Genomic DNA, 15,875 nt, shown 5'->3' on the forward strand with positions numbered 1-15,875 from the left:
GCCTTCTTTTCTCTGCAATTTCCTACTCCTCTGCCTGGTAGGCAATTGCTACATCAGCAATTCTGATTTCTCTCACCATTCCATGGACATACACACCTTCCTGTCCTTATGCTTGACACAATTACAAAAACCTTTATTATTGTTTGTTTGTAAAGTGCCAGAGGTTTGTGTATGGGAAGACATAGCAATCACTTTTAAAGAAGAAGTAAAGAAAGCAAAAAAAAAACCATTTTACTACTATTAGTGTGGAAGTACTGCGGATCTTATTTTGTGTTTAGGTAAGATCACAGCAGCAGAAAGTCTGTTTGATATGCCATACCTTCTGTTTGTTTCTTAATTGTAAGGAGTTTGGTTTTGATCAAGACAATTAATTATGAATACACCTGAGTTTTTGAACATCAGGGATAAAGCTTAAAAAAAAAATCTACAAAAGCTTTTTTTAGACTATATTGTAGTGTATAGATAAGTATATATCTTCAGGGCATAAAACCAGACATCTTTGTAATTGAATCCTGAAAAGAAGGGGGGGGGGAACTTCATAAAATTGTGATAGTTCTACAGAGTCTTAGAGTTAATATGCAATTGTGAAAAATTATTTATTAAATTTTGTGGTTGCACAGAATCAGTATATGGCATGGTTTGTTAACAAAAAAGACCAAGGTACAACCTAGGGTTATTATAATGACAGCATTGTTACCCAGGAACTTCTTCCTTTCCAACCTCCCTGCCAATCCCTTTTTATGCCAAAGGAAGAGGAGTATCTCTTAGCTCCTCACTTTGACCCACATCCATTACTACTCATCTGCTGAAATGTATCTTCAGTGCAATGATCAAAAGCTATATTAAAACTTCTGCTTCTCTCTTGTCCATCCAGTATTTCCATATCACATCCCACTTAAACTCTCAGGTGAATTATTTTAACAGCAGTTCATTTGCCATTACCTCATTCAGGAAATACTGTCAGGTTTGGGATTTGCAGGCAGATCTTGTATTATACCACTCCTGGTTTTAGTGTGACACTCATATGAACATGAATTGTCTCATTATAAACTCATTGAAATAATTGCTCATTGAAAGACTTTAATGAACTTTCAGCCAGGCTCTGGTTGAAAATTCTAGCACTAATTTTCCTACTAACAAAAATATACATATTTAAAATAACTGCAAAATAGTTATTTCAGTATCCTGGAATGCATGCTGAGTAGTAGTTTCTCAGACAAAAGAATGAGTGAGGAAACTTAGAAGAACAGTCATGTTCAGTTTTAAAATTTGTCCCAGTTTCACAGGCCTTGGCTCTGGGTTCCAACAAAGTGTGTGGAAAGGGACTCAGATAAAGCTTTGGAAGTGTATTTTTAGTTAGATTGTGCAGATAATTCATAGAGTGAAAATGGGGTATCTGTAAAAGCAGAAATAGTTGGCAGAGTAGTGTAAATTTGGGAATTTCAGCAGAAGACACTATATCTGAACACTCAGGAAGCACTCAAATCTGTCTATTAGTGTCCGTCTAATTCCATCCCAAGCATATTAGAATTTCTTCTTAAGACATTATGTGTGAATTGTCATTCAAATATAGCTCTAGCTTTTACTTACTACATTTATATTGTACTCTAAAACAGCACAGAAGTTTTTACTTAATCTGCACAAAAGAGAATCCTGATTTTTAATTTTAACAGGAGCCAGATAATGGTGGTTTAGTATTTCATGTAGATGTCTTAATCAGCAAGTAATTTAACCCAATCCATGTAAGAGAGTACTTTTTAAAGGATCCCACTTACAAATAAGCAATAACCGTGTTTTGTCGCATTTTATCAATTATGCTTTCCAAAAGAGGAGAGCGTTGTCTCATTTGTGACAGTTTTAGGAAGCAGAGCTCTCCACAGTGACTGTTGAAATGGCACATGCTGGGGAAAACAGTGCTCATTAGGATTAATTTAAGACTATGGGTACTCACTAAGGCTGAATTGTATATGTTCACTTCCACCATTAATGCATTACAGTTTATCTCATCCTTTAAAAAGAAGTAATTCTATATTGCAGCAGGACAGTGCAGAGGGCAGTTCAGGCCAGCAAGGGCTACAAGGAACAGTGACAGCCCATCCTTTCAGGAGTTTCAAGTAGTAGGTTGTGGAAAATTAATGATGCCTGACTGTCAAAGCTTGTGTTGATCAAACAGCTCTGCAGCCTGCTGAGAGCAGGGAGGCTGAAAACGCCCTCTGAGAACACATCCTGCTTTTGCTGCATAGGACCCAGAAACAGGAGATCACAGTGCTTCAGTTCAGGGAGCTGATACCTGGTGTTAACAAGAGGCCCAGGCTGGAAACAAGGGTGAGCATTCAGGACACAGAGCCACCATTTCTAACCCCAGGTGTCTGTGAACTCTGGCCCCTTTGTACCTCTTGTGCCAGAAAGGGTCACTGTGAAGTACAGCCTGGGGCAGCAGCAATCTGGGGAGCTCCTGAATGCAGAGATGTTGGGAACCAAGGTAGGACAACCACGACACGTGCGCAGGGGCTGGCTCATAGGTACCGCTATCCCATAGAAGTAGGATACCATGTGAAGCCTTTCCAGTACTCATGTGACATCAGAACACATGTACCACATACAACCCACAACCTACACACCCCTACCTTTACATTAAAAACCTCACCCATGACCAGCCTTCTGATCCTGCTGCAGCAGCCAGTTGGTGTCTTCACTGGGATGGTGAGCACCTCTCTGGTCCTTCAGTCCATTCTGAGACAACCCACTCAGGCCTTCACTTCAGAAACAAAATCTGTAGTGCTTCCTCCTTTTGCTTTGCAAACAATTTAGAGAAGTTGGGAAGGGGGGTGGGGGGGGGGTCACTCTTCCTTCTGGGAAGGAATCCTCCTCTGGATTAAGAGATGCAGAAAAGGCTTGGCTTGTAGCTGTGGCCTCCCAAACGTGGAAGAAGACTGTGAGAAGGCCAAAGTGTTTGCAGATGGCAGCCCAGGGCCATGTGGAGGGGTAATGAGGAACACATCTCTGTCAAGCAGAGGGCCACGTGGCCAGCTGGTGCAGCAGGCATGGCACACACACAGGTGCAGAGCTGCAGTGTAAAGACTAAGCCACATGGCTCTGTTGGACAGGTATGGGGGTGCTTCAAGGAAAGTCACTTAGTGGAGATGATCCAGATTCTATGCATGTTGGGAACAAACTGAGAAGGTTTCTGAGCAATTTTCCTGTAGCATCCCAGCTGGAGCACTCCCAGGGAGTCCCAGAGGGCACATCATGCTCAGGCAACACAGCCTTACTGGTAACACCACAGCACTTTAACTGTACAGAAGGACGAAACTATTTGGCCTGCCTACATCTAGCAGTTCTTTTGTTCTAAGATGGATGAGGATATTTTACTTGCAGAGAGGGGAGGCTGACTGAACAAGTCCCATTTCCCAGCAGGAGCAAGAAAATTAAATGGCTTGGGGAGTACCCCACTGGAATTGTCACGTGAGTGATTACCTGTGCACCTAAAATGAAAAATAACCTATTATAAAATGTAGTATGTATCAACCACAACTTAAAATGCCTCCTAGCTATGGGATCTCAAAAAAACCCCACAAACTCAAAACTTGAGTTTCATATAATTTAGAAATTAAAATTTCGATTTTTTTTTCCTTTACACTGGGCTAAGTTTAAAAAGAGACTAGACAAAGGAACTACCACAAAAAAACTTGTAGAAGCCCCCAAAATTTCTCCTTATTCTTCAATGGAACTTTAGGTGTAAGAAGACTGGCCTGGTCCAGATTTGATCATTCTTTTCCAAAGCCTGGGAGACTTGCAGAAGTGCCTGTGCTTTACATTCTGCTTCATGGGAATGTTATTTTGATTTTTATTTTACTAGTATTTAAAAGCACTCACTAGAAGTTCTGCAGCTGTTTGGCCACATAATAGCAGCCAGCCTCTAATTCCTCATGCATGGCACTCAGCATGGTGTAATCAGAAAAAAGGCCCCAAACCTGTTCCTGCATTCTAATAAGTGTGTGTGTCACTTTATAGGACATCAGAATCCTGTCCAAATTCTGCAAAGTCTAACAGAACAACAGTTGCCAAATGACAAAACCTATCAGAAGACACAGAGTAAAAAGGCACATCTTTCTTTCTGATTCTCACAGCACCAGTACTGGCAAGAGAAACATCAAGATTTCCAAAATAAAGCCAGTTAACCACCATAACTGCTATTAAATATAAACAAAGACATAAAAGTAGGGTGCTTGGAAGCCAGTATATGAATGTTTGAAACAGTGGGTATGTATACAATTACTGCTTTGTTAACATTATGTACTCCTGGAGCTGTGCAGCTCCACTGCCTGTGCTGGGAACACAGGCACAGACCTCTGGGACCTGCAGCAGGAATCCCAAGAGCAAAATATTTGTGCAGCCACACTGTGGACTGGTGGGAGGAGAAGAGGGACTGCAGAGAGGCGAAGCTTCTTCCCCTTTACTGTCAGGCAGGACACACTGCACAAGGAAGCAGCAAGAGCACCTTCACTGTCCTCCCCTCCTCCCCTCCCCAGTAACTCCCCTCATCTTAGTAAAGGCCAGCAAGCCAAATTCGTCACAGCAGCTAGTTGTTTAAAAGGCTCTGCCACTGTGGAAGTAACAAAGTATGTGCTGGCAGCTTAAACCACATAAAATTACTTGAAAGATAACATAACAGTGAGAGCTTAATGGGTATTAATTAGTATGTTAAAAATACAGCCATTTTTCTTGCATTGACACAAAACCTGTATCCATTTAATTCAATCAGTAAAGAAATGGATGCAGTACCAGCAACATGTAGACAAAATGCAGGGGGTAAAATGACATTGTATGAGTCTACTCAATACTTACAATTTCAGCAGCCTTGTTTTTCTGCACGTACAATGCTGGAATTTTTCATCTGAGCAAACCTATAATCATCCAGATTCTGGATGTAAGGCACAAGACTCTGATCCACTATCCACTGGAGTACAAGCTGGTCTTTTGGGGAACTGCTGGAAGACTCTAAACAGAACTGTTTGTGCAGAACTGGACTGAACTACTGTCCGAGGCATGGCCATTAATGGGAGTATTCCTGGTGCTTCAGTATTATAAAAGAAATACACTAAAATAATTAATTGATGTCATTAAACTGCTGTGGTGTTAAGCACGTATTGCACTCAAACATACTGAATGTTGACAATTTATTATTTCAGCTTTCATGACAACACCTCTGTGGTAATATTTCTGCAAAATCTGTAAGATATAGGAAAGGGAAGTCTGCACACTATAAAGTGCCATAGAACTGAAAACTTGTCAAAACAAAATGAGCTATAAAAACAATAATATTCAAGCAACATCACTCTCATTAAACACCTAATGATGCCACAGGCATATTAGTGGGGAAATGCTCATGAGGCTCACGAAGAATTAGGAGTGAAAAAAAATAAAACCCCTTCTCCTAAAACCGCTTGCCAAGCTGTTTGAACATTCTGCCGCAGGCAGTTTCTTGAAAAAGATGGAGATGTGAATGGAGACAGGCAGTGACTACTAGATGCTGATGATGGTGAGGGCAAGAAGAAGTGATGCTAGAGATTAAGGGCTACATTTTGCTTTCAGTTGTCTCGCCTGTCCCAACATTTCATAGCATTTAAATGAATCTGTTACACAAGGCATTTCTCCTGTCTACGCCACTCAACAGCCATATTCTCCTTTCTGGTATGGATTGTCTTGGGAAACTTGCCAAGCTGTGACAGAGCAGTGCATAAAAGGAAATCATGCTCATAAGCTGGGGGTGGGGAGAGCTGCAGGTGAACAGATTCAGTGCAGCAATATATATACACTCTCCTGTCTCAGAAACTGAGGGTTTAAATGAAAGGGGACCCACAGTGCTGCTTTTAAAAAGTGCATAGGGCTGCTAAAGACCCCAAACATCCCATTCATTTGCTCCAGGGAGGGTGTGAGCATAGTGGAGCAGAATTGCTCAGGACTTCACTGGCTGCTGCTTTGGCAGATTGGAAGAACAAATAAGTACTTTCTCTTAAGATGCCAAAAAAGCCACATCCAGTTTTGGAGCACATTCATGATACACAACACCTCCTTTACACTACTGAAGGCACTAGATCTTTTAATGAAAGACAGAGGGAAACACAGGTGGACACTGCCTCTTGTAGGAGTAAGTTATTACCTGCCCACAAGGACCTGCCTGCAAGGTTTGGCATTTCCTATAGAATCCAGGGAATGCACTCATTGCTAATATTGATTATTTACTCTTAGTCAAACTCTCAGGTAGCTGCTGACTTTTCATCTCTATACCTCAAAAGGCTTTATAAAGGAGATCATTACCAACAAAAGAACACAGACATCTGCATTTGGGCTTTGGCATGGAAAGAGTGTCACAGTTCACCTGTAAAGTAGATTTGCCAGCTCAGCTTTACTCTGGCCACCTGCCCAGGAAACAATTAAATTACTGGGGAAGAGTGGAAGGATTCATAGCTGAAGTTCAGTAACACAAACATTTACAGGAGATAAGGTAACCCTACACAGTGTTGTGCCAGGCTGGAAGATGTGGAGGTCACGGAGACTCTCAGCTTGAAGTCTGCAGCAATCTCCAGGCATCTCCAGATCAGATTCACTACTACAAGGTGCTGCTGTGGATTACTACACTGAACACTTTAAACTGCTCCATCCCTGACAAAGATTTACTGTCCTTTCACCATCTTCACTTGTTATAGTAAAAGACAGGTAAAGAAATGCGTTTGAGCTGATAAATTTTTTGGCAGTTTTGCACTGCACACAGACTAGGGTTTTTTATCTTAATGACCTGCAGCTGAAACAGATGTTTTGCTTTAGTGTTTTAAAGTACTTCACAAAACTTAACACTAATTTATTCTTTCACAGTGCGGGGGGGGGGGGGGGGGGGGGGTCGGGGGGGGGTCGGGGGCAAAGCTTGATATTGTTACTCACATAACAGAACAATGTGAAAAATGGAAACAAATGTGTCTCATTAAAGCAAGAATAAGAAGGAAGTGAATGATTAAGAGAAATACCATGGCTTGGTTAAGTCAAGACAATTTCTTATGGATCTCCAGTGAGTCCAGAAAGATCTTCCTAACAACTTGGTCGCTGATTCAGCAAGCACATGGAAGTGCTTAACTCCAGCTGTGGAGGCTGTCTCACATGATTCATTTATAATACTTTTAAAAGCTCTATAGTCAAATGAATGCTTTACAGTAAGGAGTTGAGGGATCAATGCCATTGTTCCTGAAGATAGTAAGGCACTTACTGTTTTCACAAACTGCAGACGTCAGAATTTGAGTATCAGAATAGAAATAAAGTCAAACTCAAAATACATTGCTCCTGAAACATGAGTGCTTTGATTTTCTGCAGCACCAACAGAGAATTGCAAGATCCATAAACAGCAGCCAGGGATCTGCTGAGAGCTCCAGCCTTCCCCCAAGGGGTGCAGCTCCTGGCAGCAGGCATCTGATCGGCTTTGTCAACTGCCTCTCACCAGAGACTGTCCCTACAGAAAGAAAGGTCCAATTCCAGCTGCAGGGACTTTACCTTAAAAAGTCAGTGACATGAGTTTTACTGAGGGCAATGCAACCCTTTAACAATCCACCCCTGAGAAAAAAAAAAAAATACTTGCAGGGATGCACTGAACCTGGGCAAGGGGTGTATGTAAGAGTGGGATTTGGGTGCAGATAAAGAACCCATCTTTCATAGTTGGCACTAATTTTGTCTTAAGCCTGCCTTGGACAATGAAGGATCAGACGAATTTGGTCCCTCCCTCCCTCTTTCCAGAGTAAAACCCAGGCCAAGAAATGTGTCCTTGACTCAGAGGCACTGTCATGGCTCCCAGTGGCCTCCAAGGTGCCCTAGGGCTTTCCCCACTGTCAAAGGCAGGACAACCCCACCTGTGCTCACAGCCAGGAGTGAGGCGCAAAGATTTATTCCACCACAGGAGATCCTCCTGCTATTTCCATTTCATCAAATGCCTGATCAGACATTTTTCACTCTTTGTTACCCCAGAGCAAATGATCCTCTCTTCAGCCTAACTGAATTATTTTTGGTCCATCTGCAACTGCATGTCCTTCCCCAACTGGAACAAGTGTAGCTACTCCTGATGTTCCCAACAGGGAAGAAAAGCAAAATAAATGTTCAGATTCCCCATGAATTACAGCACTGTTAAAAAAATTAAATCCTTTTGCTTCTAGACTGTACCAATTTATTAGGAACCGTTGGGTAGAAACGTGGAGCAGTATAAAATTCTTTTTACAATGAAATTCTTAGAAGGAAATTTGAAAATAAGGCTCCAAATATTCTTGTTTGACTTTTAAGGACAACATTTCTAGGAAACTGTCACTTTCCACTCAGCATTTTTAATATGAAAATAATGTTTCTTAATTTGTCACTGATTTCAGCACAGTTACCGAGAGAGATTTGGCCCTGTGTGCAGTCCACAGACTGCGCATGCAGAATTAATACTCTCGTTAACATTACTGTATGCAAATGCTCCCAGGATGCAAAGAGAGATTTGTATTTCAGATTAATATTTCATGGGAGTTTTGTGTGTACATGATAAATGAATAAATGGAGGGACACAAGGGGACATGAAAAACATGTGCATCATGTGTGAGAACTGCATTAATTCTTAAATGTTTGCAATGGCCACAAGATGGTTAAGGAACAAAAAAGATTTATTATTGCAATTACATAGGCGGAGAGAATAAGGGAAGAAAGATGAGAGATCAAGGGAGTTGTTTCATGTTACAGTTTCTCCAGCTGCAGAGCTGGCTTCAGAGGTTCTCCAGACCCTTCTGCCCCCACCCCTTCCACCCTGTGTGCCTTCCCCTGTCTACAGATCACCATGCCTTTAACTCTGCCAATTCAACCATCTGCACAATCAAGCTTTAAACCAGCTCTTAATTACAACATGGAATCACACTCTTCATTCACTTGGTCTCTCCTTCTTTTCCATATAGAGGGCCAGTAGCATATAAAATCTCAGCACTAATGCTGAGTGCATATCCACAGTGCGGTGGATATGAAAAAATAGGCATGTCAGAGAGACTGAGATCTCAAAATTTGTGGGTTAAAAAGGAGAGTTATGTGGAAAAACTGCCACTGATTTCCTGCTGTTTCAGCTTCTGGGTCACCCCTTCCATACCATTCCAGCTGTCTTTATTCCACTGAAGCTTTATTGCTGCTCTAGAATGACATGAAGCTCCCTCACACTTTAACTATAAAAAATGTAATATTGTATTTGTCCAGAAACCTACATGAGTAAAAGAAGATCCCTGAGGGGATATTATTAACTGCCTGCTACTTATCATTGATGGTTATTCTCTGTGACAACTCTCCTGTTTAATCTTTATGCTCTCGACAATAACCCTTCTCTCTTTTTGATCAAGTGTTTAATTTTCTTGAAAGATTTTCTCTGACTTTAGTTATTATTGAAGGGGATTTTAATTTTACCCCAACTCTTTAGTGGCTAAATCTTGCATATCCACGATTTCAAATAGGGGTATTTCAGTTACTCTAAGTAAATAGTTCAAGGATTTGGTCTTGATAGGTAGCTGGAAAATTTCAAATCAAAACAAAATTGAAATTGCAGTTTCTTTTCCACTTTAGAATAGTGTTTTTTGTCTCCCTGAATGATCTGTCAGTGTATTGGAATAAGAAATGGATACTGCTAGACTGCTACAGAGCTTACTCCCACGTCAGCACAGTTTCATCAGCAAGAGTGGCAGCCCTGTATGGGAAATCAGTTAGCTGGTTATTTCATCTGCAGCTGATCAAAGATAAACAAGATAAAAAAGACAAACAAAGGAAAACAGCGATGTAGAATGTATTCTTACTTCCCTAGCCTCCACAGACAATATAATTGCTAAATTTCCTCTAATTGTTTATAGTAGAACTTTATAGCAAAAAATATGAGAAAAATAAAGGAAAAAAAACCAAAACCAAACCAAACCAAAACCAAACCAAAACCAAAAGAGGTTCAGAAGAAAGCAAAACCAGAAACCCTTGAAACTTTCTTGCTGCCCCTTCTAACAAGTATTCTCAATCCTTCCCCATTGTCACTGCATTCCACAGAACAGTTTAAATCCAGACCATTGGTAAATATCTAATAACAGGTACATTTAGAGCAGCCCATTGAGCATGGAAATATTGCACCATTGGACTGAGAAATCTTTTTGGGAGGCTTGTTTTGTTTTGTGATCCTGGGTACTCCTGTTTCCAATGACCTCGTTGTCTGTCATAATTACAGTTTACAACATTCTCCTGTTCCTGGAAACAGTAAATTATTAGAGGGCCCATGATTTTGTCTGTATTCCCAATATTGGTTCATTGTCTTCTCTTGTCTGATCTGGACATCTGGGAAGGGAAGCACAGAGCCTCAGTCTGCTCCCTTCCGTGCAGCCACTCTCCTTCCCTGGTTCCCATGTTCAAAATGGGAGCTTGCTACATCATCCTAAGAGCCTGAAGCAAGACAGTAATTCACTTATCTTCCTTTCCCCTTTCCCAGAATAATCCATCCTCACTGCTAACCTCCCTCCCAGCACGGACCTGCTCACAGGCTGCAACCAGAGAGGTGCCAGGAGCTGCACAGGACACAGCTGCTCCATGATCAGGAGTTCAGGTGAGGAAAGACTTGAGTGGAAGTAAGCAGGGCCAAATGCTACTTAGCAGACACTAGAACATACAGATCTAAATCTATACATCTGAGCCTTATGTATCCCAGTCTGTAAAAACAGTGTTGAAATACTTCCCTATTTCTCAAGGAAGTTACTAGGGTTAATAAATGAATGCTCACATAACACTGTACTGTCAGAAAAATATTTTTTTTAAATCAACCTGTTTTCAAATATTTCAACTGATGAAATTAATTTTACAAACAGGTACAACACAGACTATAAATGGTGGCTAATAATCTCAAAAAAATCCCCTTAAGAGTCTTCTAATATTGCAAAATATTTCAGACTGACTATTCAATTCCCCTGTTGCATTTCTGTTGAGGCAGTTGGACTCAGCAGCCCCATTTGCTTTCTCAGCATTAGATGCCAGAGTACACAACATTATGGGTGAAAAGAACACAGCAAGAGCGAGGTGTCATCACCAACGAAATGGAGCAACAGATTCAAGAAGAGCATGATTCTCACAGCAGGCCAGCTGAAGTGGCAGCTGTGTGTTTCTGGGCTAGTACCAAGTGTCCACTACCACCTTACACGAGCATTGTGGCCTTAAATTTTATCCTGGTTGACTCAAATTTCTAACAGTACCACTGCTCTTCATGAAGCACTGGTTCTGCCCCACCACAGGACAAACTGCTCCAGTATTTAATCTTCCTACCCTCTAAGGCTCAAGCAAGAAATGTGTGGAGAATCTTTGTGTGCTGCCCTTCACACTTGCAATCAAATCTTCCCAGCTTAATGAGCCATGGGCTGTTGCTCTGAAACAGAGGACATTAACAGTTCAGAGAAAATAAACCCCTGCAGATTAATCACCTGGCTTCTTCATGGACCCAATTCCAATCAGCAGACAGTGTGAAAGCAGAGCACCTCCACGTACACTGCCTGACTGATAAGCATATTAGCTGATCCCCATGCCTGGCTTTGACAAGCTTATAGCACATGAGCCTTATTTCATTGCTTATTTCAAATATAGATCAGAGGTGTCCAAATGTCACTATATCCACAGAAATTAACAATATGCAGCCACTTCATGATTCTTCTAGTGTTCCCCCCTTCCTGCCCCAGTAAAACAGTATCTATTTCATGCTTCTTGATTTTTGAAGTGAGTGTTTTATTGCTTTCTGAACACCACTTAACTGTTAGGTTATCATTTCTGCATCCACCATGCAGTAATCCTTGCAAAGACAAGGACCTCAATTCATCTTGAGAACTACACTTTGCTAGAACCTGCCCCCTGACTAAGGGTTTTCCCGCTCCTTGGTAAATCACCAGTAGCTTTATTGTTACTCAGTCTGAACACTGCATTTTGGTACAGAAGCCATACTAGTAAAAGGAAGCAGGATTAAGTGCTGGGCAAAAGGATGGCAAATCCATCAAAACCCCTTTGCCAAACCTTGAACATAGCATAGGCAGGACACAGTGCTTAATTTGCTGGAAACACAGAGAAAACAAACAACTAAACAACCAGTTGTGCAATCAGCACAGCTTCCCCCATTCCACTGCAAAGTAAGCTCAGAAAAGACTAACAGGATATGGCACCAAACAGTTATGCAGACTTGAGATGCTCCAATTTATGTAATGACAATACCCTTCCATCACCATAACCTGCCTCTTCACCCTTGCCTGCCCCAGCTCTCCATGGTTTGGGAGCCTTCTTGAACAGTTTGATTCTAGCATAACATGAAGGAAATACCAGCTTATCTTTTGATCATTTCTTACTCATCTCCTTTCTCTTGCTGGCTCAAATGTCAGTCTCATTCAACTCCTGATTTAGCCTATAGCAGGTAACAGTGAACCCTCATCCTCATTTCATATATCTACGAGCTTGTTTCCTATGTTTCCATTTTTATAGCCCTTAGAGGCTACAGGAACATGCTGCTTTGATTGCCTTTACCTCATCCTTCCTATGGGTCATGTGGGTCAGTGGCATACCTGAAATAAACTGGGACGGCTGTTTCAACCATCAGTCACTCTTCAGCTGGAAGGCAGAGTGCTGTTGGCAGGGAGACTCAGAGCAAACCAGAGGACAGTGGTATCTTTGATGGTAACTGTGTCCTTCAGCTCCCACCTGTTAACAGGTATCCCTGGGCACCACTGTTCCCCGGCTGCTCCCATCTGATCATGTTGTGTTGCTGTTGGAGCATTTCAGTAAACAGGACCCAGAGCAGGGTGTCTGCCTCTGTGACCATGCACCAAGGCTAAATCCTCCACAGATTACAGGTCAAAAAAAGCTGTTGTGCTTTCCTGAGCTGAGGATTTGGCCCTACAGTATTAATGTTACTCTGCCACCAAGCAGGGCTCTTTTCAGGTGAGACACTGAACAGCACCTGATTAAGGCCAATGTGAGTGGAGTGTGCACAGCACGCAGAAATTCCCCAGAAACAGTCCTTTAGAAAGACCACCTGGATGCTACAAAATGAGCCATAAATGTGGAGATCTCATAAATATAACAGCACTTCAAACTGGACATCTTTGTAGCCCTTCAGTGTCTGCTGGGGTCACGAGCCCTGGAGTTGGGCATATTAATTCACCACATCTTCAAGGAGGCAAAAACACTGCTGAGAGGGATGCAAACATGTTTGCTTTCTAATGACGCATAAGGACTCTGCCTGGAGTCTCCCAAACAAGCCTTCCCTTTCCTTTAGTGGCACAAGAACAGTGCACACTACATGCATTAAATGGGATTCAAGTCACTTTTTCATTGCTACTAGAGCAGGTACTGCTGGAGATAAAAGCAACTGTCTCAGAAGAGCAGGTATGACATCTGGTACATAGCACCAAAAATAAATCTTTAACTTCCTCTCATACCTGCCAAACCTGTTCCAAGGAAATAAGCCTGGGAAATATTACAAATACACACGTCTCTCTGATTTCAAAGGAAGAACTGACCTATTTTTTCTTTGCCCATTTAAAATATTTCCTATGAGAAGATCAGTTTGCTAAAACAATAGGCTGTGTTTGGAATAATCCCAATCATAAAACAAAACTGCATGCATATGAAAAGGGCAAGTGGCCTGATGTTTGCACTGGAGGTAATTCACGCTAACACCGCTATTTATAGTGCAGCAGCACCTTAGGGACACAGTCATGCTCAGCACACCCACTCGGTACACACTATACAAACATGAAATCTGATAGTCTCTCCCCTGCAGTCTACTCATCATGCTGGTGATTTATGGAAACTGGTTCTGTAATGCCATATAATTGGGGAGTGGTCCTTTGTGAAATCATTTTCTCTGGTTATATTTGTGTAGTAAGTATTTTCCATATCCTTTTCAACAGCTGACCTGGCTTACCAGAAGACAAGAGATTTGTGTATTGGAGAAGATGACCTACTTAAATCAGGAACAATTAAAGACCCAGCTCCTATTTACACGCTTGTGTAAGGAACCACATACACACACACACACAAATCAAAATGAAGATGCCAGGAAATGTTTCTCAATGCTACAATTCTGGTCATACAGGAGGGTCTAAGACAGGGGGAAACAATAAAAGGAAGTGCTTGTGATTCATTATTAGCAATGTAAATAGGACACATTTGGAGCCTGTCATCATCCTGATCACTCATCTGCTTTTATTAGTCCTCATTCTTTATTCTTATTGTCTTGTTTTCTGTGCTTGTCGTTAAAGTTAGTTATATTATAGGCATCTGTTTAGCATATTCTATATGAAAATGCAAATAGAGATGAAAACCACCCGTTAAATAAATATATGCAGCTTCCGTATCATGTACATATTTGACTGCAGCATGTCAAACACAAAAGAATTATCACTTCCTAAGTCTGCATGTTCATTATGTGCATTACTTTTCTACCAGCAGATGGCAGTTTACTATTGCTTCAAATAGGTTATTTTGTTAAATGTCAGAGGTTTCAAAGTCCTGCATGGTCGGTAAAAAACTTTCAGCTCATTTCAAAGCTAATTTTTAACTCAATTTTCTTCTGCATCCTCCCCTCTAGAAAATGTAATCAGGATCAAGCTATTTGCTTCAGTTTACAGTCCTGCCACTGACCAATGCTAAACACTATCTAAATAGTTCCCTGACAGCAAGTTCATGCAAACCAGTGGGTATTATCCAGCCCCAAACACTCACTGCTGCCACCAGCCCCTTAAAGCACACCTCACACTCCCCAACTCCCAGTCTGTGCTCAGAAATTATGCACAACATTATTAACACTGGTGGCAGGGGCAACATGAGGGATGTGACTGTACAAAGGGGGCAGTGGTTTATTTACTGCTGTGTTACTTTGCAACTGTCTGAATTTTAGGTAACAAAGAGTTAAAACTACCACCCGAGCAATGCTGGCAGCCTCCTGCACTGCGGGAGGTCCAAGGGCAGCAGGGAGTCTCTGCCAGGAGATGCAGCCTACAGGGGGCTTTCAGAAATCCTGCTGCTGCCCAAGGCCATCCTGTAACCCAGTCAGAGCTCAACTATGAGCCCATCTTGTCCTCCCTAACAGGGCTGAGAATGTGAGTTTTCCTAGTGAAACACTCCAGCAGGGAGCACAAGCAAAATGAAGGATAGGTCAGTCCAACACTGCCGTAACACCTGGGCACAGACTGACCCTGGGCATCAGCTGACACGTACAGACCTCACAGGCACAGCAGTGCCATCCACATCCTAAATCCAGGCACTGGGAGAGATTCATGCTCCAAGAGCCCCTCTCTCCACTGACCATGTGGTGACAGTGCTCGTCTTCACCTCCTGCCCCAAAAACTCCCTCTGGTATTGAGTCAATACCAGCATTCAGGTCGGCAACCTGGTAGCTCACAGTTGGATTTGTTCCCTCATCCAACTCTGCCATCCACGACAGAAAACAAATGTTCCTTTTGCCTGCATCAGCCACAGAGATTTGTGCTGGATTAAAGCAATCACACGACTCCTGGATCCCAGAGGAGCAGAACTCCTCTCTCACCACAGGTGTGGCCCTTCCCTACTGGTGGTATTTCAGGCACACGTTCATTCCTGCCAGCTTGCCAGCCACTGATCACAATGGTGGGTTGAAACAGCCTGTGCAGAGGGTAGGAAGGAAGAAAGGACTCCTGTAATCTCCCCATAGGCTGAGGACAGATTAGTTTTGTATCTGGACGTGGATTTTGTTAATTTGATTTTTTGCTCTGCTTTACACAGGAAACTGCCCTTTTCCTAGGGCTGCAGAGGGCCTTTCAAGCCCTGCAACTCCTGAATTTGTTCCT

Source organism: Fringilla coelebs, assembly GCF_963513975.1.
Source record: "Fringilla coelebs genome assembly, chromosome: 9".
In the NCBI taxonomy this organism is placed as follows: domain Eukaryota; kingdom Metazoa; phylum Chordata; class Aves; order Passeriformes; family Fringillidae; genus Fringilla; species Fringilla coelebs.